Consider the following 26033-nt stretch of genomic DNA (forward strand, 5'->3'; position numbering starts at 1 on the left):
CGGCTTCCTGGCATGCTACCCACACTCATATTCCTAGCGGGTGTAGCTTCATAGCAACCAGTACATAACATCTGATGCTTATATTTGCAACTGTGAGGGGCGGGGAAGCGGAGGCAGGGCGAAGCAGGGGGGGGAGCCAGAAGAAAAGCAGGCCTCTGAGTCCCTACGCCAACCTTGTCTCCCCCCTCCGAAAGCTCATCCTTAAGCAGTGGAGGCTGGTGCATTGGGGCAAATGGGGAGGTGCCCCACCGACTTCAGCCTGCCGCCAGCCAGCCTCCACCTGCCTGCCTTCTCTCTTAGATCCAGTCCACCTGCCTGCCATCTTCTTCCTCCTCAACCTCAATGTTGCCCCTTGCAGAATTCAGCAGGGGGAACTGGAGGATGGCTGCAAAACCAGAATCAGTTGGTTCTGCCTGCCAGTAAGAGCTGTTTGACCGTGGAACGGTCTCCTTACTTGGAGGTTTTCAAGCAGAGGTTGGAAAGCCATCTGTCATGGATGCTTTAGCTGAGATTCTTGCATTGCAGGGGGTTGGACTAGATGACCCTTGGTGTCCCTTCCAGCTCTAAGATTCTGTGATTCTGGTCTCCTGCTCCAGCTGCACTGATCTCAAGGACTCTGTGCCGGAAAGGATGCTCTCCATCAGTTTGAGGTGGGGGCTGAGCTGTTAAAACCACAGCCCTGCATGACTAGAAGTGAAAGAATCAGGAAATGGGCTTTAGCTGGGGATTCCTCCTCCTCCTCCTCCCTCTCTGCCATTCCCAACCAGCCTCAACTTTGGGTGGAGTTAGCCTACCTTTCCCTGACATTGCTCCAGATCCCGCCAGGCGCCCAAAGGACAGGTTCCAGCTTGCAGAGCGGCAGCCAAGAGCAGAGGGGAAGTGAGGCTGGCTTGAAAAGAAGTGGACCTGGAGTCGCTCCTCAAAAGCACTCCCCCCAAACATAAGAAAAGTACTAAGGCTGGATCAGGCCAGTGGCTTATCTTGTCCAGTATCCTGTTCTCACAACGGCCAGTGGGATGCCTGTGGGAAGATGGTTTGCAGGACCTGAGCGTAAGAGCTACAGTACCTATAGCGGTTTCACAGTAAATCCCTCTTCCCAGGAAACTCTGGGGATTGTAGTTCTGGGATGGAAATGGGGGTCTCCCGACAACTCACAGCACCCTTAACAAACAACAGTCCCCAGGACTCTCTGTGGGAAGCCATGGCTGTATCTAGTTGTTTTAACAGTTCTTTACATGGGTGGTGTGGATGGATGGCCTACTGCACAACAACAACAACAACAACAACAACAACAACAACAACAACAACAACAACAATTTTATTATTTATACTCCACCCACCTGGCTGGGTTGCCCCAGCTACTCTGGGCGGATTCCAACATATATAAAAGGCATAATAAAGCATTAAAAACTTCCCTATACAGGGCTGCCGTAACACCTTCAGATGTCTTCCAAAAGTTGTGGAGTTACTTATCTCCTTGGCTCAGCAGTTGCATAGCTCCATACCCTCCCAAATTTCTCTGAGGAAAATTGAGATGTCCTAAGGAAAAGCGGGATCAAACCAGAAACTTGGGATGGCTTCTTGTAAATGCAAGACTGTCTCTGGAAAACAGGGAGCCCTGGAGGGGCTGAAATGCCCTGAAGTGCCCTGAGAATGAAAGATTCAAACAACAGATGCCTCTTTCAGAGGGGAAGAAGACTTATGGGAGACTGGAGGACTTCTTCCAGCGTAGCACGGCTGAAGCGAGAAGCCTGCCAGGCATCTTCCTTAGGATCACAGGCTTGTTTGATTGCATTCTGTCCACTGCTGAGTTCTGGGTAAGGATTCCTGAAGCCTGCAAGATATATTTGATTTTCTTCTGTGTCCAAACCCCAGCCTTGCATCAGCCACTGTTTAATGCTCAAACAAGCTGCGTAAAAAGGGAAGTGTCATCTCCAGGTTGTGCTGGAGGGAGAAGGAGACGGCCTGGCAGTCCCAGGTGCCGTACGAAGTCAAGGCCCACCCCAGAGGTCGCCTCTGGACTTAATTGCATAGGATAGGTCTTTGGTACCTTGGGATGTGGCTGAACGGCCACTCCCAACAATGCCCTCGCAGCATTTCCAGGGCTGGGTTTTAATCGCATGACATTATCCAAAATGTGTTTGCATCCTCTCCTTTTTTTAAAGTAAAATACTACTGTTTGATGTGTTGTTCCTCAAACCATCTTCACACTGACTGTAGCCCTTAAAGGTAAAGGTAAAGGGACCCCTAATCATTAGGTCCAGTCGTGGCTGACTCTGGGGTTGCGGTGCTCATCTCGCTTTATTGGCCGAGGGAGCCGGCGTACAGCTTCCAGGTCATGTGGCCAGCATGACTAAGCCTCTTCTGGTGAACCAGAGCAGCGCACGGAAACACCGTTTACCTTCCCGCCAGAGCGGTACCTATTTATCTACTTGCACTTTGACGTGCTTTCGAACTGCTAGGTTGGCAGGAGCAGGGACCGAGCAATGGGAGCTCACCCCGTCGCAGGCATTCGATCCGCTGACCTTTTGATCGGCAAGTCCTAGGCTCTGTGGTTTAACCCACAGCACCACCCACATCCCTGACTGTAGCCCTTAAGCCATTCCTAATTTATCACATTTAAGAATATAAGCAAAGCCTGCTGCATGAGGCCAATGGCCCATCTAGTCCAGCCTCCTGTACTCACAATGGCCAACCAGGTGCCTCTGGGAAGCTCAAAAGCAGGGCCTGAGCACAAGGGCCCCTCCCCATCTGTGGTTTCCAGCAACTCCTAGTGAGAGCATAGCCATTTTGCTTAGTAGCCCTTGATAGCCTTGAATTTGAATAATCCTTTTTTTAAACCAGGCCATCACTGCCTCCTGTGGAAATGAGCTGTGGAAATAGTTTAACTATGAGCTGTGTAAGGAAAGCAGATTCTTCTATCTGTCCTGAATCTTCCAACACTTGGCCTTGTTGGATGCCAGTGAGTTCTAGTGTCATGAGAGAAGGAGAAAAACTTTGCTCAAGCCACTGTCTTTTAATGGATAGTGTAATTTGTGAGTTTGGAACCATTGTGCCAAAGAATGGGTAAAGTCATGTCAAAGGCATGTTTTGGCCTGCCATCTTGATTCAAAATGGCGCTTGGAATCCAAACGTCAACAGAGACCCCCACTCCACATCAGGTTTGGCAATGGTGTCTCAAGAGGAAGCCAAATGTATGCTTAAAAACAGGTGAGCTATGGTTTGGTCCACCATCTTGAATAAAAATGGTGACTGACATCCATTGATGAAGACTGCCACCCCTACCTCACAGGAACCCCGATGCCAAGTTTGGCAATGATGTCTCAAGAGGCGGTCAAACCTATGCCGAAACAAAAAACAAAACAAAAAACACAGGCAAAACCTCACCGAATCAACATTTGGGCCCTCCATCTTGATTCAAAATGGTGGCCGGCATCCCAGTTGCCAGGAAAAGGGTCGTCCCCACCGTGTTGATTTTGGTGATGAAGTGAAAACCCAGCCAGATGAGGGGGGTAGAAATAATAATAATAATAATAATAATTATTATTATTATTATTATTATTATTAAGAAACCAGCAGTCAAGACAAACCACTTTTCAAAATATACAGCCGATTCTTCTTTCTCTCTTTTGCTTTTTTTAATATTACATTTTTATGGTGTTTCTTACAGAGATTTTAAACTGTGGGTCCTGCTTTGGGCAATTTCCTCCCTCTCGTTTTGAATATTGCAGGTGAAAGAAATAACCAAGACACAGATGACATCAGGAGTGCCTTGGTCCGCTCTCAGGAGTTCCACAGTACGCTTCTCAGATGTTTATTTGTGCTGCGGTACCCGGCTTTGCCGAGGGTGGGGGTGAATGGGAAGGAAAATGGAAGAGACTGTGTTGGGTTAAGGAGACTTGAGCGGAGGAGGCATCTGAAGCGGCTGCTTTTCTGATGTCCTTCAATTTCGCTTGTCAGAGAACATTCCCAGCGCGTAAAGTCTAAGGAGAGGTGACCTTGAGTTTGCCAAGCAAGATGCAGAATGAGATGACAGGAAGCATCCTGAGAACACTGGGATTTTGGGGGGGAGTGCGCTGCAGCAAAGATGGAGTTTGCTCTGCTGCCAAACTGCAAAGGTATTGTGCCTGGACCTTCTCAGTCTATTAAGGTGAAGGAGGCCCTGCTCCATCAACCTCCGTTCCCGCTCAGTCAGTCCCCACCTGCCTGTTTCCTTCCTTACAACCAGCCCAGTGGGTAACCCTGCCTGCCAGCTTCCTTCTCTCTTCCTCGGTCCAGTATACCTGAAGGAGCGTCTCCACCCCCATCGTTTTGCCTGGACGCTGAGGTCCAGTGCTGAGGGCCTTCTGGCGGTTCCCTCGCTGCAAGAAGCCAAGTTACAGGGAACCAGGCAGAGGGCCTTCTCGGTAGTGGCACCCGCCCTGTGGAACACCCTCCCACCAGATGTCAAAGAGAAAAATAACTACCAAACTTTTAGGAGACATCTGAAGGCAGCCCTGTTTAGGGAAGCTTTTAATGTTTAATAGGTTATTGTATTTTAGTGTTTTGTTGGAAGCTGCCCAGAGTGACGGGGTATAAATAAATTATTATTATTATTATTATTATTATTATTATTATTATTATTATTCAGTATCAGTGCTGCCTTTGCATAATAGTAGTCAGAGTGCTGGACTAGGACCTGGGAGGCTGGGTTCAAATCCCCCACTTGGCCGCAAAGCTCACTGTGTGACCTTGGGGCAGTCACTGCCTCTCAGCGTAACCTACCTCACAGGGTTGTTGCGGCGGTTAAATGAGAAGGGGGGGAACCATGTGTGCTGCCACCTTGAGCTCCTTGAAGGGGTGCAAATGTACACAATGGCCTGCTGTTCTGCACATGAACCACTCACATTTCGCTTTACACACACACACACACACACACACACACACACACGGGGAAGAGATCATGGAATGGAGTATATGGGAAGTGGTCATGGCTGGCAAGCACCTGGGATTGGACCTCCACACTGTGACATCCTCTCGCAAGTTTCACCTCTCCCTTCCTAAAGGGAAGCCCTCCAGAGATCAAGTTCTTTTGCCATTTTCAATAAAAGAGGACCAGGGTGGGTGGAGAGAGAAAGTGTATCTTTGCACTTCTAAAAACCTAATTCACCTACCAATAAAGTGGATGGATGTTTCGTATACAAATGTACTTACAGTGGTACCTCAGGTTAAGTACTTAATTCGTTCCGGAGGTCCATTCTTAACCTGAAACTGTTCTTAACCTGAAGCACCACTTTAGCTAATGGGGCCTCCTGCTGCCGCCGCACTGCCAAAGCACAATTTCTGTTCTCATCCTGAAGCAAAGTTCTTAACCTGAAGCACTATCTCTGGGTTAGCGGAATCTGTAACCTGAAGTGTATGTAACCTGAGGTACCACAGTATTTGATGTGCTTATTATCAGCAGTTGGTCAATTACACAGGATTAAAGCTTGCGTGCCACAGAGAGTGGTGAAGGACGGCCCCCCTTGAAATATTGAGTTTTCTGTTGCTTTTCCATGAGTTTGCAAACCACCTGCTTTGGAAACAGCAGGGGAAGAAAGAGCAAGGGGCAGGGGAGAGAGAAATTGGGCATCCCACCCCCCAGTTTTCTGCTATCTGCCAAGTACTCACCAACAACAAAGACCTGGTTGTGATCTGGGGACTGTCTAACTTGCTTGAAACATCACTCTGGGCTCCTCTGCTCGGACGGAAGGCCCACCAAGCCTTTTCTGGCAATGTTTGGGACTGAGGCGGGTCAAGCCTATTGATCTTCAGAACAAAGACGCTACCCGGGATGGAGTCGACGGGGAGGGGAGGGCAAGGGCAGAGTTCTTCAAAGAGGGTGAAGGGGCAGGCAGAAGGAATGGAGGGAGGCTGAGAAGCTGCATCTGGGAATTGGCGCAGTTGTGCGTGGGAGAGTCTAGTTTGTTTCCAGGAATGCATGACCTGGAATCAGCCAGAGAAAAAGGCTGGCCAACGCGGGTTTAATTTTGCTTCCAAGGCGCCAGGTGCAGGCGATGAAATGGTGCCTGCCTGCTTTGGTATCTGCATCAGTTTTACTGGTGAAAGCTTTGACACCTAACCCACATGTACTCTTGTGCTTTTAACAGCCAGTCATTCAACCAGTGCAACACCCTGGCATCAAGGCAGCAGCCTGCCCGCCCCGGTTGGATTTCTGCTTCTTGCCTACAGTTGATGCTGTCTTCTGAGAAGTGGCTGCGCAGCTCTGGTCACGGAAGGCTGCAGGTTCAAATCCTGAAGCTGCCCTAGAAGGTCCGGAGGACATAGGAGCCTTTGGCGCCCCTCAATAAAATATCAGCCCTGTCACCCAGTACTCTGGCATTGCCATTCAAATGGGGGGGGTGCACGCCACATCATGTGATTGATTATGTGGAGGAGGACTTCTCTGCCCCCCCCCCGATATTTTACTTAAGTTGGCACCCCTGGCCCACAACTTATTTGGGTGGGCGGGACAGTGGGAGCTGCCTTATACAGACCATTGGTTCATCTAGCTTAGTTTGGTCTTCCCTGACCAGCGACAAGTCTCCAGTGTTTCCGGCAGAGTCTCTTCCAGCCCAACCTGGAGATTTTGGGGATTGAAACTGGGACCTTCTGCATGCAAAGCAGATGCTCTACCCCAGAGCTACAGCCCTTCGCTTAAGACATAGGAAGCTGCCATATAACAAGTCAGGCCACTCAATATTGTCTACACTGACTGGCAGTGGCTCTCCAAGGTTTAAGGCGGAATATATTGTTGTGAGGCTTTGTTTGGTTTTTTTGCAGGTGGAAGAGGGGTCAGGCTTTATGCCCGAGTCCCTTCTAATTCCTTGAACCAGCAAGGATACAATTGTTGGATTAGCCAGTCCAGCTTCTTGATAATGGCCCTGAGTATGGGTTCTTAGGATGATAAAGGAAGTGGCTCTGTGCCAGAGGGCAAAGGGGTGGCTCCCTCAACTGGCTGGCAGTTAGAAGGACAAAAGGGACAGTCGAGGTGTGTGAGGGCTGGGTTAAAAGGCGGGCAGAAGTCTGTGTGTGAGAGAGGGGGGGGGGAGAGAGAGATGCTTGATTTCCCCTTGTGAAATCTGTGGCTATGGGAGAAGCAACATCTTTGGGGTGTTAATGCTGCAAGCCCCTCCATCGTAGCCTCAGGTTGTATATTTGTCTAACTAAACAGTATATCATAAAGACGCCACTGTCTCCGCTGTGCCTCAATCCAAGGAGACCAAACCCTGAATAAACACCTGGAATCAAGCACCACTCAGAGATCAGCATGATGTGCAATTGTTTCTATATCTATATCTAACATTCAAGGTATCCATGTATTAGAATATACCTTTTTTTAATAAAAAAACCCACCTAGAATATTCCATACACAATGCAAGATTCTCAAGGTCCGGGAAAGGAAACAAGGCTGCCGGATATCAAGAGAGTTGCATCCTCCCGTCCTCAGAGTATACCTTTTCCCCTTGCTCTATAGATCACATACACCTCCCCTCCTTTCTGTGTTTGTCTAACCATCATTTTGTGTGACACATCACAGTTTCTTGCAGACGTGAATGGTTTGCGATGGATGGGGTAAAGGAGACCTTGGCTTGTAAACAGAACTCACTGCTCTAACTGAAAGTGACTCCTTCTGTTTGTCGAGCCTCTCCTTGGCTCACCAGCCTCATAACAGTGGCTTAATATTTGTCCTCGGAGGCTTGGAGTCTATGAATAGCAAAGCAAACGTACATATCTGTAGTTTGTGTGTGCTTTACTGCTACTCCCTTCAGCTTTCCCCCCCATCTTCGGATTTTACAATGTTTGCAGGCAGAGAACTGCATCTCCCACAATTCCTTGCAAGGGGTTGGATTTCCCGGGGAGGATAGCGCTCGGCTTAAGTGTTACGTGGTTGTTGCTGGGCTGAGGTGACACAGCATTGAGGAATCTTTGATTTCTGGCAGGCAAAGAAAGGGGATGTTACCTGGGAAAGCATGCCATAGCTCAGTTACAGAGAGCACATGAGGAAGACTCCTGATTTGCTAACCTGGAGATGCTGGCGATTGGTGCTGGGACCTTCTCCAGGTGGGGGGAGCCACATTTTTGAATGCTTCCCTACGGAGAAATCTCTCTGCAAGTGGAAAGCTAGCATACCTGGGCTGAAAATGATTTCCCTGCGGATCCAGCTTTTATTTGCGAGTCAGACCACTGGTCCATCTAGCACAGTATCTGCATGGGCCAGCAATGGCCCCCCAAGGTTTTTTTTGGGGGGGGTTAATTTCAAGCCCTACCCAGAGAATGACGCTGGGGGCTTTGGCGTGCAAAGCATGCGTTCTCTTAACCACTGTGCAAAAGGCTATGAATGCATCCGCGGGCTGCTGCGGTGGAATGAGGAAGCAGCTGCAGGCGTGAACATGCGGCGGGGTGGAAGCTAAATTCCATTTAAGCTTTTAATACCCCCCCCCCGGCATCAAAGTAGGGCAAAGGTTTCTGTCCCCTTCCGCTTAATGTGGCCACTCCTGTGGATTGTACCACTGCAAACTGCAGGGGTGTGTGGTGGTGGTGGTTCATTAGGAAAGCCAAGCGATGTCTCTTAAGGAAAACTTCCACCTAGAAATGAGAACGTCCGAGGGAAATATTCTATAGCTGAATATTCTCACTAATATACTGGCTTTGTATCCTACTGGTCTCCAGGCGGGAAGGCAGTTTTCAGGGCAACAGGAGATGACCACTGGGTGATACAACAGGAGCGGGAGTCTCTCTTCCCAGAGAGTGTTGGTATAGGACCTGCATTCAAATCCCCTCTCAGTCATGGAGCTCACAAAGTGACCTTGAACTAACCTCCCTCTCTGACCAGCCTACCTCACAGGGTTGCTGTGAGGACGAAATGGGGAATGAGAGAACCAAGTTTGCTACACAGGGCTCCCTGAAGGAAGGCTGGGATATAAATGTAATAAATAATAATTGGATTGTCAACGCTGTAGTGCCTCTGTACTGCAGTCCTCCAGAGCGGGAATACCTGTGTGGTGCACCTTGCTTGCCAATGGCACTCTTACTGCCTTTACTCTGAGGTTCTGCCTTTGCAACAGATCCTGTGTTAGAGGCAAAAGTTACAATTGGGTGACCCCCTGATTCTTTGAAATGTCTCCTGACGAAGCGCAAAAGCTCCTCTGTTTTCAGACCCAGGTATTAGTCGCCTGAGAGTAAACCGGCAGGTTCAGTACAATTCCAGCTATCTGGCAAGGGTATTCTCTGTTTGAGAAAATGCTTTAAATACGAAGTTGAAAAATAAATGCAATACGAAAACCGAGTTGGAACGTCACATTTTATTTGAATTGTACAGCTAAGGAGTGTTTTATATACAGAAATGAAAAGAAAAAGAGAAAGAAACCCAAACAATTTTTACAGCACGCTCAGGAATATAAATGAGCAGCCCCCAAAGTCAACGGAATCGCATTTGATTTGCGGAACCAGGAAGAAAACAGATGGGATGCAGGCACCTCCCTCCCAGGCATGTGGTGTTTGGTGATAAAACAGGGCCTGGAATATTGGCAGCACAATATTCAATCCATCAATACGAAATGCGGTAATTAATGGTAATTGAGAAGGCAAAGCTGCCGTCTCCTTCTCTCTTCTCTCTCCCCCCCATCTCGCTTTACAATCTGGAGCATTTCATAAAACACACCCCACCCGTCCTCCCAAACTGGCTGGGCTGGATAGAGAGGGAGAGAGAGAGAGAGAGATTCTTGTGAGTCATCTCACCAGAGAACATATTTCGCTCGGAGACATTGGAGGTTCTTTAAGGTAATTAGCAGAGAGCAAATGTTAGAAAAGATGGCCAATTTGCTTCAATTCGGAGAACACACTTGCATACTTCAAAGACGCTTGGAGGAGGCAGTGGGGAAGGGGGAGCTCGGAACCACCCGGAGGAATGTGAGACTCCCCCTCTCTCCCCTACAAAAGGAAGAAGCTGAGCACAAACAGTTAGGTTTGTTTGGGGAGTCTATGGTGTAACATTGCCTCCATTTCGTAGGCCTTTCTGAAGAGGGACATGGAGCGATAGGTCCACATCTCGGAGATTCTGGATGTCCCTAGCAGGGTTTGCAGAGCCTCCTTAGACTCTGAGACTCTTTTGGGGGGTGGAGTCTGGGAACTAAAAGTTGATGCCTGGCCTGGCAGATCAGGGCGTAGAGTTTGGTTTGGGTGGAGCCTGGAAGCATCTGATGGGGAAGAGGACAGTACCTGGGGGTCCAGCGAGACAGACAGGCAGACAGAAAGAGAGATTAGCTCACAAGTCAACCTGCCTACTTGAATCAACATCCCTGAGAAACCCCTGGCCTATTAGAGTTAGCTTTTCTCTCTTTTTTTAATGACCTAGTGTGTGCTCACATGGGCTACATCAGAGGGGGGCCTACCAGCCAGTCTGGTCAACTGGGTTGGTCAAAGAAATCATTCATTGAATGGAAGGGGGGCCCTTGTCAGTTGGGGAAATGGTCCCAAGTTCACTCTCGGGAGTTAGTTTTGTTTGACCAGAGAAGGGAGCACAGGACACCCTTTGTTCTCCCCAAACTCTCCATAGAGATCTCTTTGTTTAATGTCTGTTCAGTTCCGTTCCTATGTGGAGGAAGGTTAGAAAATTTGCCTCCCGGGCCATGTGCTAGTTGCACGGCAAGGTGTGTGGAGGGGGTGGCGGCAAGGGATGCTGCCACTTAGGTTTTCCAGAGTAAATATTCATGCTTGCAACTTTTTCACAGCTCCAAGTCAGGGCTGTGTGTGTGTGTGTGTGTGTGTTCATGAAAATAAACAATTAACATTTTCACACTTGGGAAATTCACATTCTGAAGTGAGAAAAGCAGCATTATTTAGCTGGCAATTCTTACCATTTGGCTAACTCCTTCCTGCTTTTCTGTTCTTCAGTATAAGTAGCTATGCTTGGAGAAGGCTAGGCTAGATTCAAGGCTCATCCAATTGTAGGGTTGGAAGAGACCCAATGGGTCATCCAGCCCAACCCCTTTCCATGCAGGAACTACAGCTTAAAGAATTAATCTTCCCATGCCTCTATTAATTATCTGTTGTCCACATGATGTCCTCCAAACCACACTTTCCCTACCTCGGTCTGGATTTTCTCATGCCCTCTCTTTTTTGGGAATACCCCTGGTGTAAAAAGAATGCAAGCTGAGGAAAGGGAGAGGGTAGGAAGGCAATGATTTGGAGGAGAACTTCATATGGACAACACAAAATTAATGGAGACAAAGGAAAGTTACTGTAGCATTAAGCAACAGAATGGCTGAGCCCAGCACTGATCTCTTTTCCTTCTTTAGTTAGGCCATGCAAATGCATGCAAATCAAAGCAACAAACAGTTGCTTTAAGATGCCACCTTAAAGACCAAAGAAATGCAATCCTTTTGACTGGAGATGCCAAAGATTGAGCCTGGCTCATTTTGCATGCAAAGCAGGCACTGTGGCTCAGTGGTTTGTGACACCACAGGCATGCAAAAAATAAAACAAAAAGTGCTTAAAGTTGTATTGGATGTAGAATTAAGCTTCTTGAGAATCTCATCTTTTAATTAAGACAACAACAGTGCAAGTTTCTAGTCCATATGGGTACAAAGGCAAGGAAGGGTAAGCAAGGGATGTGGTACATGCAGTTACACCTTTGTAGGAGTAGTGACAGGCAGCTGGGTACAACTTAGACAAGATGAAGCTGTCTAAAATTGAGCCAGGTGATTGATTGATTGATTGATTGATCCATCTACAGCAGCATTGTCTACACTGACTGGCAGCAGCTCTCCAGGGTTTCAGAGAGGGGACATTCCCAGCCCTATGTGGAGATGCCAGGGATTGAACCTACGACCTTCTACATGCAAAGCAGGTGCTCTGTCAACAAACCACAGCTCTTCCGCTTACGGCAGCAGCCAGATTGTCTCCGTAAGTGTCTCATTTCAGCTTTACAGTCTAGGAAAACAGGAAGAGGCCTCTGTGTTGCTGTTGACACAGCTAAATATTGTGTATGCTGGAGGTGAAGAACCACCTCCTATCAGAAAAGGCAAGCTTGGGTGATAGGGACATGCGAGGCTGTTCACCTGTACAACCTCTCTCTTATCAAGGGTTTTATTCCTCTCTTTAAGACTTTATGGGGCTGACATGAGAGCGATAAAGGTGGACTTTGGGCCCATAGACTCAAACGGGCACTTCAAACACACCCAGGCACCCGATGGAACAACCTCTGGCACACACCCCAGAGCTGCCCGCCTAAAACAGACCTGTCTTCCTCTTTCTTTCACGGCGAAGACTTTGCCAGTGCCATCGACGGCATTACCAGACAGTATTAGACAGGGATAGCTAAGATCTAACTTTGTCTGGTAAGACAGCGATCGGCACGCCATCGGCCCTGTGGGAAGGCAAGAGTTGTCAATGGCAGATGGAGAAGGAACAAACTAGACATCCAGGCACCTTGGGTAAACTTGCATACCACACACACGCATGAATTTTGGAGCACAAAAAATTGAGTTAGAATTCTACAACTCTGCTTTCCATGCAGGAGTAAATGTAAGAATATAAGAAGAGACTGCTGGATCAGGTCAATGACCCATCTAGTCCAGCATCCTGTCCCCACAGTGACTGACCTGTGGGAAACTGGCAAACAGGATTCAAGCAAAAGAGAACTATTCCCTCCTGTGGTTTTGTAGTCACCGATAGCCCTTTCCTCCAAAAAATTGTGCAATCCACTTTTAAAGCCATCCAAGTAGGTGGCCATCACTGCTTCCAGTGGAAGTGAGTTCCATAGTTTAACTATGAGCGACATGAAGAAAGATTTCAATTTATCTGTCCCGAATTGCCCAACAATCAGCTTCAATGGATGCCCGTGAGTTATAGTATTATGGGAGAAAATTTGACTCAAGTGTGTCTCTTGATCCATACAAATCATTTGGGAGTCTTCTTTTTTTACGTGCTGGGGCTTCCTTAAAAGGTGAAAATAATAATATTGGTCTGCTTTAGAACTCTTGTTCCGACAAAAGTCAATTTGCAGGGTCAATCCACATTTCACACCATTTCCTCAACTGTTTTGCGAGCAGTTAATCAGTAACAAGGCATCTCAATGGCTGGTCCGGTTCCCCCTTGCCTCCCTCCCTCCCTCCCCGCCCTTCTCCTTTGGCTACTTAGCGTTTGCCATGAGTAATAAATCCTCAGAAGAAGGAAGAAGGAAAAGCAGCCAGCCATCGAGTGCAAACCCACTAGCGCGGAGACAAAAATAAATAGCTCTTCTATTCCAAGCAGCTGCTGTTTCCGAAAGTCTCTCCAAAACTCTGGAATGGCACCGACCGTCGGTTGAGTGGGCCTGAAATCATCATTCAAACACAGGCGCACACAGAGCCTCTTCTCAAAAAGTTTTGTCCAACAGTTTTGGCTGTTAATCTGAATGTAATGCCCGTTTTCCACGCTGATGCATAGAAGGCTGTTTCCTTGGGTGAAGGAGAGTCTCTGGCTGCATCCACACCACCCATTTAGAGCACATTTAAAGCATACGGCTTCCCAAAAAGAATCCGGGGAACCGTAGTAGGTTAAAGAGGCTGGGGATTGTAGTTCTGTGATGGGGTAAACAACAGCTCCCGGGATTCTTGTGGGGAACTAATGTGCTTCATATGTCTATTGTGGGAGCAGCGTTTCAAGCTTCAGAACAGTGGTGCATGCGCAATATCAATTTGTAGGACAGAATAGCCTTCCTGAACCAGGTTCCCCCAAGATGTTTTCAGACTATGACTCGCAGCAGCCACCCAAAACATCTGGAAGGCACCAGGTTGAGAAAAGCACCAGGACCAGAAGCATGGATTATAGGGTGTGGGGAAGGAAGAGATGTTGGGTACTGGACAACTTGCCTGGCCCCCATTCGTTTCAATACGGCTTGAGATGAAGGAGAATCTCCCAGTGGTTTAGACCATGTAACTGATAACTTTCTATTGACCATACTTCACAGTGCATGGAAATGATGTTGCACACCTCGTCTTCATTTTCATGTGCAAGAGCACTCCCCAGCAGCAGCACTGCCATGGACTGCCTCACATCAATAAGCAGCCACAGATTTTTCCACTCTGGGGAATCAGATCTCTTGGCCAAATCCTACTTACACATTTCCTGCTACAAAATTCACCTGAATTTTGCACCTGAATTTTGCACTCCATTTCACTGCTCTGTTCAAGTCCCTGCTTGCACCTTGGCTGACACAGACCTCAGACTGCCCCTTCTCATGTTCTTATGAGTAACCAAGAGGGAGTGTGGTTACCTCCATGTGCTGACTGTGGGCTTCCTCGAGTCGTCTGACTGGCCACTGTGAAGAACAGGATGCTGAACCAGATGGGCCTTAGGCCTGATCCATCAGCCACGCTCTCCTTGTCAGTCTCCAGCATGACAGTGTAAGCAATGAAAGATCCTCTTGTATGTTTGGAGTGCATTGTGGGAGACTTATGGGGCTTAACACACACACACGAGAAGATCCAGAGATACATGCAAAGCTGAAGTAGCCCAGAGTCTGAATAATGCTGGTGTCATGGTATGCCTGAGTGACGGGGTGGCTTAGCTTCCTGCGATTGCTGCTCATGCTTGCCAAAACAAGTCCTGCCAACAAGCAACCATTCTTAAGTCTACAGCTGGGTGTGGCATAAACCTATTCACTGTTTCTAAGCTCTCAAATAAATCAGCTCCCAAGAAAGGAGAATGCTGGGGAAAGGTTGCTCCTGAGTCAAATGAGGGGATGCAGTTTATCTAAGGTTGTAGCTGAAGGAGTGCTGATATAACTCTAAAGATGCAGGGACGGCATCTTCATGATTCCTGGAAGAAGGTAGGTGGAACTGCAGAACAAGAGCCAAGTTTCTGGAGGGGCCTAATTGGGTGTGACCCAAGATGACTCACTGGGCTACTAACTCACTTGCACCACCTCCTGCAGGTCACTCCAGCTTCTTGAAACACAACGCGGGAAGAAAGATTTATTCCCTGCTTTGGGAAAGACAGAATAAACTGGGTGAAACCACCACTCCAGTAATCTCTATTATTAATGGCATGCACATCCCAACTTTCTGAGTAATTTCGTTGTCCCTGAGAGGGGGCAATGACAATAAAGATATTATTATTATTATTATTATTATTATTATTATTATTATTATTATTATTATTTCTTGCAAAGAGTTCTAGGAAGCATGCATAATGATTATCTCCTTTTAGGCCCTTTTAAGTCCCTTTACTTTGTGCTGACTGGGGGCTGCCTTCAGAATTTAGGGAATTCCCTGGAGAAAAGTAGACTTCTTTTAACTAGCAAAGGGGGAAACGGGTAGGATATGCAAAGGGACAGGGAACACACAGCTTCCACTCCTTGGGGTACCTAGAGGGCTGTTCCACCATCCTTCCACAGGAGTGCTGCTTTTAAGTTACACCACAATTCTAGCAAAAGCCAAGAAGAATATAAAGGCTACATGATTGATTTGGTTTTGACCAAGTTTCCACTATACCTTTCCTGCCAAGAGTGGGGCCCAAGCATCTACCTGAACTTGCTGCCCACTGGCACCAGATGTCAGTTCCACCCAGACTTACCTCTTTGCTCTTGGTCATGGAAGTCATCTGATGACTGTAGCAGTTTGGCTCACCCTTTAAACATCGTTACCAGACAGTGTTAGAGTAGATTCAGAAAATCCAGCACTGTCTAGTAAGATGCCCACAGAGGAGCATCATCACAGCGGCTGGTGGCAAAATGGGGCATCCATTAATGTTCTCACAGGAATCCATTTCTTATAGAAATCTATGAGTAAAATATCCCCCCTTTCCCATCTGGATCATGAAGTAATTACCTTTTATGTACAATGGATAAACTGGAGATCTGACTTCCAAGAAAGGAGTGGAAAAATCAATTATTATTATTTTAGGGGGTGGGGGTAGAGGTTTAAAAGAACCCAACCAAAGGAAATGAAGATGGGAATGTTGGATTTGATCTCCATTTGGTAGCATCTATGTCAAGGATGAGGAACCTCTGGCCCCCATGGGCAACACTCAGCCCACAAGCGTATTTTCCACAGCCCATGTCCACCTTCCTATCTGAAGTCAAGTACAGGGCAGACAGAGACACAGCTGCCAATGGACATTCAGGAGCCTTAAAGTAAAGCTCAGCTGATGGGTGGTGAAGCCCATTTCTCAGGCTCTTTAAAGCACCACACAAGGCTCTTTGGAGTCCCGACTTCAGGTCTTCAAAACACTCCTCATTGTGACATCAGGTGATTGACAGGTGGGTTGTCCCATCCACCTGTCAAATCCGGCCTGCAAGACTAGGATCTAAGAAGGGTCTGACCCTTATTAGGTTCCTCACCACCCATTTACATGGTCAGAAAGGTTAACAGTTTAAAGCAAAGTATTCTATTATCTATCGCTAGCAAAACAGTGCCTAGATTTGGTGTTTTGCAGAGATTTGGAAGCAGGGGAATCTCTCTCTCTCTCTCTCTCTGAATCTGCAAAGCACAGTAAGCAAGCAAGATTGGGAACCTGCAACAGCTGTGATCATTGCAGCCAGACTAGTCATAGCAAGAAACTGGAAGTCAGATGACAGCTTGCAAACGTAAAATAAAAATGTATAAGATACAGCATTGTTGACAAAACTTACATATTAGAAAATAGATACTGAAGGACCTGCACCCAAAACATATCAATCTGCTAGTTATTAGAATGTGAAATGCCAAAAACATTGCCCATCCTTATATATTATTTTCACTCCAATAATTTGACATTGAGCCTAAAATATAATTGTAACCAAGAATACCTAAGAAGTTTAAGCAATGTTGTGTATGCAGCAACTGACTCATATATCCATGATATTATGAAACTATATTTATATTTCATGTTTACATTTATCAAGGATACAGTTTATTTTTTGTGGTAGGTATCTAAGTTCTTTTTCAATAACACCCCCAATGTACGTGTGGGCAGTAATTTAAATGAACAGTACCAGAGGAATGTGTGTGTGTTTGAGAGAATGAGGGACAGACCCACAGAGAGATTTATTTCTCACTTTGCACCTGCCAGGTGTGGAAGAACACCTGTGATCAGAGTTGAAATATCTAACAGCAATAGCAGCTTCCCAAAGACACCCTTGTAAATCATTATTTACAGCTTCTTTGAATAAGGAAGCTGGTGGTTTGAGGTCTTAGGGAGGGAAAAAGATGAAAGAGGGATCTGAGAGTGGGGGAGATTGGCAGCCTGTGGCTCTCCAGATGTTGTTCTGCTTTCAAATCCCACCAGCCTCAGCATGGCTAAGGGGAACACTGGGAGGGTCACAGGTGCCCCATCCCTAATGCAAGGGAGCCTTTGGTTCAACACTTATGATGGCTGTGTTCTACCGCTATCATTGAAGGCTATCATTTGAATAGCAGGTGCTTGGAATTGTAGGTGGGGCAGGTTGCTGATGCACCTGGTTCCTTCTTGTGGGCTTCTAAAAGGCATCTGGCTGGCCACCATGATAACAGGATGTTGGACTAGATGGGTCTTTTCCTGATCCATCAGGATCGGGGTTCAGTGGCGGCCACGTAGGGTTTCCTTCTCGGGATCATGTAGATAGCTCAGTTGAGACTCTTAATCTCAGGGTTCTGGGCTCAAGCCCCACGCTGGGCAAAAAATTCCTGCATTGCATCCACTAGATGACTCTTGTGGTCCCTTCCAATTCTACAATACTATGATTTCACCCTGAAGACCATGAGAAGGCAGCTCCAAACTTAGAAATGAGTCAAACCCAGAGGAATTCTATGTGCTTGGGAGCCTGACTTCAGATTTGCTCTGAATTGTGATCAACAGAGCCAGCTGAAGGCTTTGACAGGGAGGTGAAATCTTCAGGCAAGGCCTCCTGCCTCAACCACAAGTCTCCTTAACATGTAAATAGGGATGATGGGAGAAATTTGATTCATTCCCCATTTGAAGATGAACCTGCCTAATTCACACTTCCCAATACTATATGAGAACTGAAACACAGCAATCCTTCAAAATCTGCACTTCTCTTCATTTTGCAATGCAGTTCTCCAGCTGGAAAAAAATGTGTACAATAATGCTTACACTAGGGTAAAGTGTGCACATTAGTGAAAATATCACACAAAATGTATTACTTCAGGGGAAATCGCTTTGCAAAAACATGTATGTTAGGCAGAACGGCATACTACGGTGTATGCAGATGGATGCAATATGCAGAACTGAAGCTAGGATCTGTGATATGAGAAACTGCTGAAATCAACAGATTAGCCCACCTCTTCCTGCAAGACACAAATTCACAGTTTTCCTCCAACTGAATTTGTGCAAAGGGAGAAGAGTAGCCATGTTGGGATGGAGGGAGGATCAACGAATCTTCGACACCAGCAACATGCCCAATCATTGGGTCCTGGGCTCCAACTAAATTTCCAGTCAGTGCATCTTGAGCTCCAGCCAACTGCTCAACCAATTGACCTTGGGTTCAAGAGAAGCATCTGATCAGGACACTCTGCGGAGCATCCTTCCTGTGGGTTGCCAACTGCAAGGCTAGGTATGCCATTATTATGACTGATCAGGGCCTTTCCCACCCCTCACCCCCCACCCCAATCCTTCAGTTATCTGAATTGTTATCGTGCATTGCCCTCCCCGCCTTACCCTCGCTGGTCACTAACCTTCTGGCTTCTGCATTCTCCGTTGGCGTTTTCCAATGCTGGGCATGAGAGGCCATAATCATCATTACCAGGCAGTATTAGAAAGACAGGAAACATCCAATGCTGCCCAGTAAGATGGCAATGACATCCCAGGATCGTTGTTCGTGCAAGGAACAGTGAGCACAATTAGCCGGAATAGGGGGCTAGTTATCAAAAGGAAATGTTAAGGAGAGAGAATGTGACAAGGAAAGTGAAGTGCAGGCAGAGTCCTAAAAGCCAGTGTCACTGCACTACATGCTAAGATGGTCTTGTTACCTTTTCTCCATGCCACAAATTAGATGCTATATTACAACGGAAGAAAATCCACGTGGCAGAATTCACATATCTTTATTATCTTTTACCAACAGCTTGCAAAAAAATATTTCGAATACAGCTTCTTCCATTTCCCATTTCCCTCCAATTCTTATATTTCCACACACACTCACACACTTCTCTCTGACATCTATCCAGGCAAGCAAGAGATATTATCAGTGTTCAAGGACACATTGCACCCAGGCAAAAAAGTATCTGAGGGGGCTGCAAGGGATCCAGTTAAACACATGGGATCCAGATCACATCTCTAGTTCAAAGGACCAGATCACGGATTGTGGGAAAGACCTCTCTTCTGCCTAGGAGCCTGGACAGCAGCTGCCAGTCAAGTAGATAGATAGACAGTAGATACCCAGCTAGATAGACAAATCATAGAAGTTGGAAGGGACCCCAAGGCTCATCTATTCCAACCCCCTGCACTGCAGGGATCACAGCTAAGGAATCCCTGACAGATAGCCATCCAACCTCTGTTTAAAAGCCTCCAAGGAAGAAGAGCACACCTCCTTCAGAGACAGTCTGTTCCACTGTCGAACAGCTCTTACAGTCAGAAAGTTCTTCCTAATGTTTACCCAGAACCTCCTTTCTTGTCATTTGGATCCACTGGTTTACCTTCTGGAGCAGCAGAAAACAAGCTTGCTCCATCTTCCATGTGATAGCCCTTCAGACAGATGAATCTAGCTTTCATATCATCTCTTAGTTTTCTCCAGGCTGAACATACCAAACTCCCACAACCCTTCCTCATAAGGCTTGGTGATCTGATCTAAACCAGCTTCCTGGTCAATTAAGTCATAGAGCAGACCCATTGAAATTAAAGAACCTAAGTCATGTCCATTTACTGGGCCCGCTCTAACATCAGATAGACCATTTTAGTCCTTACTTCCTTCCCAACCCAACTATAAAGTGTGTGTTTTGGACCATGGCAGTAAAGTGACCTTTGCAAACGAGAGGCTGAACCTTGATGTCTTAAAAAGGAGTTGTGGCATAAATTTTTAAGCCATTGTACTATGAATCTCAGCAAAGTGCCCCAGGTACATGAAATCAACAAGCCTGTGTGTGTGTGTGAATGTGTATCCCTGTCTTATATAGAATGTAGGGGTACATTTCATATTTTATTAGAGGGACAAATGGCTTTCAGTTGCACGCAAGGGCAAAAAGATTCTCAGAAAAATAATATTCAAGATTCATCGGCAATGTGGAAGAGCCTCTGATTTGTGCTCAGAAGGTTCCAGGCTTAACAATTCACAATTAAACTATGGAATCTGCCTGGGATTTTAAAAAAAAAATTAGACAAATGCAGGGAGGATAAGGCAAGCAATGGCCAATAGCCACAACGGCCGTGCTTTCCTTTCACTGCCAGAGGCAGCATGGCTCTGGATGCCAGTTACTGGGACCCACAATGAGGAGAGTTGCAGTTGTGCTCAGGTCCTGGTTGGCCACTGGTTGGTCACTGTAAGAACAAGATGCTGGACTAGATGGGCTTTCTGATCTGATTCTGCAGGGCTCTTATTATGCTCCTACCCCTCCAGGTAGGACCGGCAAAGCCTGAAACCTCATAAAGAGCCCTGCCAGTCAATGTACAGCAGGAATAGAGAGTCTTTGGCCGTCCAGATGTTGCTTGGTGGACAACACCAGTAGCCATGCTTTTGTGGGGCTTCTGGGAGTCGGATTACAGCTCCCATTGCTCCTGATAGTTGGCCATGCTTTGTGGGGCTGATGCAAGTTTAGTCCAACAACATCTGGAGCTTCCTGTCTCCCTTTTAAAACCAGTTCTTTATTCAGAACCATAAGCACTAGAGTCTTTTTAGGGCGAGAGCCGCAGCCCAATGGCAGAGCACCTGTTTGGGCCCTGAACATAAATATTGGCACCTCCAGGTAGGGCTGCGAAAGATTTCTGCTGAAAGCCTAGAGAGCTGCTGCCAGCCAGTGTAGACAATAAACCACAGAACAGAAAATGCCAGAAGGACCAAGTTTGCATTCCCCCATGTATAAAGCTCAAGGAGCCAAATATTTCTGACACAGTAAGTTCTTGCCTCTTCAATTCAGAGCTGAAGCAAATTATTCTGTAAAGATTCAACATATGTCAGATGTTAACATTTGCCCCCTTTCAATAGGAATTCGCTCCCCAAGTGTGAAAGTTTACCTCAGGATACTGAGGTAAACGTTACCTCAGAATGTTGAGGTAAATTTTACCTCAGAATTTTGAAATTTGAGTACTGTTGCTTGATCACATCGGCAGGTGAGAAATACAAGCTCTGACCAGCCACCAGCTCCCTGGAACCATCCGACACAAACCATCATCTCATGGTCAGAGATGCAATCCTGACAAGTGCAAAGCCTTATTCCGTGTTGTCCTCTATCATTGTTGGGTTGGGTTTTGCCTTGTTTGGCTAACTGCTTTGTTTCCCTGTCGTGAGCCACCTGGAGAATTTTGTAAGGGTGGCCCACAAAGATGGCTGACAAATGTCCACTCCTAATCAAATACGTTTTGTCAAATTTTTGAAGATAGGCATCATGGGACTCCAGATGGATCAGCCAACAATCAGGTGAACACTGAGCAAATGTCACGATTGCTAAGGGGTGATGTGTAGAGTATTCAACATCCAAACTGACAAGAGGAGAATTTTGAGGTGAATTTTTCAAGAATAAATTAGTTTTGGTCCTACTTGCAAATGGTGAACCCATTGAGGGAAGCTATTGCATTCTCTTCACCACCCAGCCCCAAAAGTGCATGGCTACACCTCCTCTCCTCCCAGTTATTAGGTAACTGTCAAAAAAGACAAAGCAAATCAAATCCCGTCGACAGGCAGCCATGTTCCATTTAGCCTGCACAAAAGACAGACTTTTTTCCCTTTCATTCCCCCCGCCATGTTCATTTCACCCCCCTGCAGCATCAATAATTCATGGATTTAAAAGGAAAAAAAGATTATAACCAGTGAGAAATTTAAGCAGCAGATGCTCTCTCTACATTAGAAAAAGAGAAATAAGTTTCAATTCAGGGGTGTTATTTTTCTTTAAAATATTTCTGCTTTGTTCTGTAAGGACAATGGTGCAGTGCTAGTGTTTTGACACTGCGGATCTTATAACAGCCGCTGGTGACATGTTAGCTAACAAATTGGCACAAATGACCATGGTCGAAATAATTACATGGTAAGGAGAGGCGAATCAGAGAACAAATCTCCGTCTATCAGGTCCAGGAAAGACATTGTAACAAAAGGGAGATATGTAGATGTTTTGCAAATTAATCAGCTTTAATCATCCCTTTTTAAAAACAGGAGGACTTTACTGAAAGGGCACTGGTGCCAGCTAGACCCCAATTAAAGTGAATAAGGGGGGATTAAGGACACAATCTGGTAAATGCACTTAGCACCAGGGAGTGAGTGCCATTGACTATGGTGCAACTTGCTTCGGAGTAAACATGTATAAGATCTGTAAATAGTTGAAGTCCAAATACTGGAGGGTTTAAACCCACATTCACACCATGCATTTAAAGCACTAGGATACCATTTTAAACAGCCATGGCTTCTTCCACCAATGAATTCTGGGAGCTGTAGTTTGTTAAGGGTGCTGATAGTTGATGGGAGACCCCCTATCCCCCTCACAAAACTACAATTTCCCGGAGTTGTTTAACAATCAAGCCCTCTTCACAGGGAAGTCTGGAAATTGTAGCTGTGTTGAGGGAATAGAGCTCTCCTGACAACTCCTTAGCACTCTCAAAAAACTGTGACTCCCAGAATTCTTTGGGAGGAATCCATGACTGTTTAAAGGTGCATGCTGTGAATGAGGCCTTAATGATCCCAAGTGTGGTTAGAGCTTGCATTGAATGACACAATAGCTGCTTTATCTTGATGCAAGCTATTAAGAGGAAGTGCTAGCCATGCATTTTTTACAAATTCATATCAAAAGGATGATCAATATTAAAGAAGAGGACTGCCTTATTAAGCTATCAGGGGTCTACAGAGTTGCCACATGTACTGTCTTTCAGAGGGCAGTCCTCTACCTGAAGGCTGTCTGGTCTATGAGTGGTTTAAAGATTGAGAACCCTAAGGAGGGAGATCTGGTAAACCTTGGAGTTGTCTGTCAGCAGTTGGCCTCTGGACCCCAGACTAAGCAACCACACAGATCTTTTGCTCAGAGTCATGCTGAGATGTCCGCCCTGTCTATTTGAAATACAGGGTTGCATCCAGCGCTAGCCTTGCTCACAGTGGACCCGCTGAAATGACTGGACATGACTTAGCTTTGGTCCGTTTATTTCAGTGGGTTTATTCTGAGTCATTGGATATGTTCTGAGTCACTAAATTTACACCTGCCCCTAAAAATTAACATATGCCAACACGATGCAAATCTGTGATTCGTTTCTGCTTTTTTTTGGGGTAATGTGTGAATAGCTACCCTAGAGGGGTATGTAAACACATCACAGGAATAATTAGTGAGTGTTATCACCAACTCCAGATGTCATCTCTGTATAGATACACCACTGACCCATAACAGAAACACCAACCCTTAATTTCATACTTCTGCATTAACCCTCAAACATATACGGCTTTTGAAAGAACCATGGTTTAATTGTGGTCTACCAAACCCCTAATATCAGGTTTGTTATTTATTTAATTATTTGCAAGCACAGGACAGTCAAGCATTGTTCTTTGGGGCTTGCTTGGTGCAGTATGACACTGGTGACCATCTCCCTTCATCTCCCTTCCTTTCTCCATCCAGCCGCGGCTGAGCATTTTAGCTGCCCCACCAGCAGAGATTATTTACAAACGGGGGAGATGCTCAGAATTCTGAGTTGTATGGGGGCCATGTCCTCAAATTCTAGATGATGGCTCTCATTAGTGAGTCTATAGAAAGACTGGGTTGGCAGCTCTGTGAACAGGGATGAAGATCTAAAACAGAATCATGTTCTGGTCCCGATATCCAGATGTTATGGAAATTGACCATGGCTCAGTGTTGGGGGCTGCTCTTGCAGGGCACATTTGACCCTGAACAGAAGAAGAAGAAGAAGAAGAAGAAGAAGAAGAAGAAGAAGAAGAGGAGTTTGGATTTGATATCCCGCCTTTCACTCCCTTTAAGGAGTCTCAAAGCGGCTAACATTCTCCTTTCCCTTCCTCCCCCACAATAAACACTCTGTGAGGTGAGTGGGGCTGAGAGACTTCAAAGAAGTGTGACTGGCCCAAGGTCACCCAGCAGCTGCATGTGGAGGAGCGGAGACGCGAACCCAGTTCCCCAGATTACGAGACTACCGCTCTTAACCACTACCCCACACAGGAGAATCAAACACTTTTTCTTCCTTCATTCATTCTTCCACAGTCAAAAGCAGCCTGGGATAATTTGAAGGCAGTAGTGGGGAGAGTTGCTGTTGTCCTTAGGTCCTGCCTGCAAGCTTCTCATAGGCATCTGGCTGGCAACTGTGAGAACGGGACCACTGGCCTGATCCAGCAGGGCTCTTTTCTGTGTTCTTATTTATCATACTCTCCTTAAATGGCTTCAAAGGGGAATCAGTGGAAGCCTGCTGTCTTATTTCCAACCAATGGGGTGTGGTTCTGCCTGTCACTGGCTCTGGCTCCACCTACTGTTGGTTTCCCTACCTTCTGCCCCATTAGATCCAGTGAACACAAGCCTTGCATGTATGCTGTGCTGAGTCATTGTCTTGTACACTGGACACGGATCAGCATGCAAAAGACTGGCCCTGACTTCCCTACCTGGTTGGCACTTGGGAGACTTCAGCAGAAGTGGGATTTTGGGTTGCCAAAATCTGATTTAAAAACTACAGAGAGAGAGAGAGAGTGCAGTGTTTTTCACAAGCTAGCCTGAAGATCTTGCCATCGCTCCCTGTTACGGCTGTATAATCCACCCGACAGCTAGCTAATCCTTCTATCGTCTTGCTCAAGCACAAACAGCAATACACAGAGCAAAAATAAAGAGTCAAGGAAGCCTCTGTACTCTTGTCCCACCTCACCTATTGCCAAAACATATACAATAATATATTTGTCTGCCTTAGATTTTCCTAAAAGATTAAGAACTCAATGGAAAGGGGCATTGTGGTAGGAAACCAAGGGGATTGGAGAACAGAAAGGACGCAAAGGGAGAAAACTTTGTCTGCCATTTCCTTTGCCAAGCTATTTTTTAAGTCACGCATGCAGGAATCTGAAAGACCCAGAGGTCAAATCTTAGATTTTGGAAGCCTCCACTGAAGTTGAAAGGATTTACAATGGATTTACGTCACTGCCTTTAATATCTTTTATTTTCACACACCCTTGAGGAGGTAGCATTCTCCATTCTCATCACATACGTGGCCTCTACACGGTAATTAATGCAAGCTTAGGAGCAATTATTATCTTAAACTGCTAGTTTATTTTCATAATTACTGGCTTAAATGGGCTGTACCAATGTGATTTCTCCTCCCTCTCTTCTATTTGGGCTAAAGCAATTAGATTTGTCTCCATCCCCGGTGAAACACTTGTTTCTTAAGTATTTTATTGGCTTGCTCTCTCAGCAAAGGGCACATAATATTAGGAATTTCAGCAACAGAAGTCTCATCTGGCTTAAACTTTCCAAGGATTAAGGCACAAGTAGTGGGGACACCTCCTTATCCCTCCTCTTTAATAAGAGATGAAGTTATTGACAGCATGTTGCCTTGCAATGGCACCCCCAAACCTGCCACTTAGGGTGGACTGTCTCCCCCAAAGAAGGACATTTGGGGATTTGAGGTTGTTGGACACAGCAGAACTCTTTCCTCGATTCAACAGAATGGAATGCCCCCAAAGGCATTAAGTTGTGAATTATGGAGTCCATTAAACAACCAGCATGGAAGAGGAAAGCAAACCACTACCTTTCATTTCCCCCATTTGAATTCCTCTCTCGCACCCAAAAACATGCTCCTTTAGCTTCTTCCAATTTAAGCAGATCTGACTCCGTTCCAAAACATCCAGCAAAGTTTTATTTCCCCCCTTTCCCAGCTGAACTGAGATGGCCTGTCCTTAACACATAATTCTTCTCCTATCCCCGGTCGGTGTTGCCCGCTGACCGTGC

General features: G+C 46.3%; 1 protein-coding gene across 7 annotated transcripts in view; it reads right to left on the reverse strand.

Moving 5' to 3' along the window:
- Window positions 1–26033, reverse strand: part of TTLL10 (tubulin tyrosine ligase like 10) — a 201914-nt gene that overhangs the window by 47835 nt on the left and 128046 nt on the right. The window lies entirely within an intron of this gene.

Source organism: Podarcis raffonei, chromosome 8 (assembly GCF_027172205.1).
Source record: "Podarcis raffonei isolate rPodRaf1 chromosome 8, rPodRaf1.pri, whole genome shotgun sequence".
NCBI lineage: Eukaryota > Metazoa > Chordata > Lepidosauria > Squamata > Lacertidae > Podarcis > Podarcis raffonei.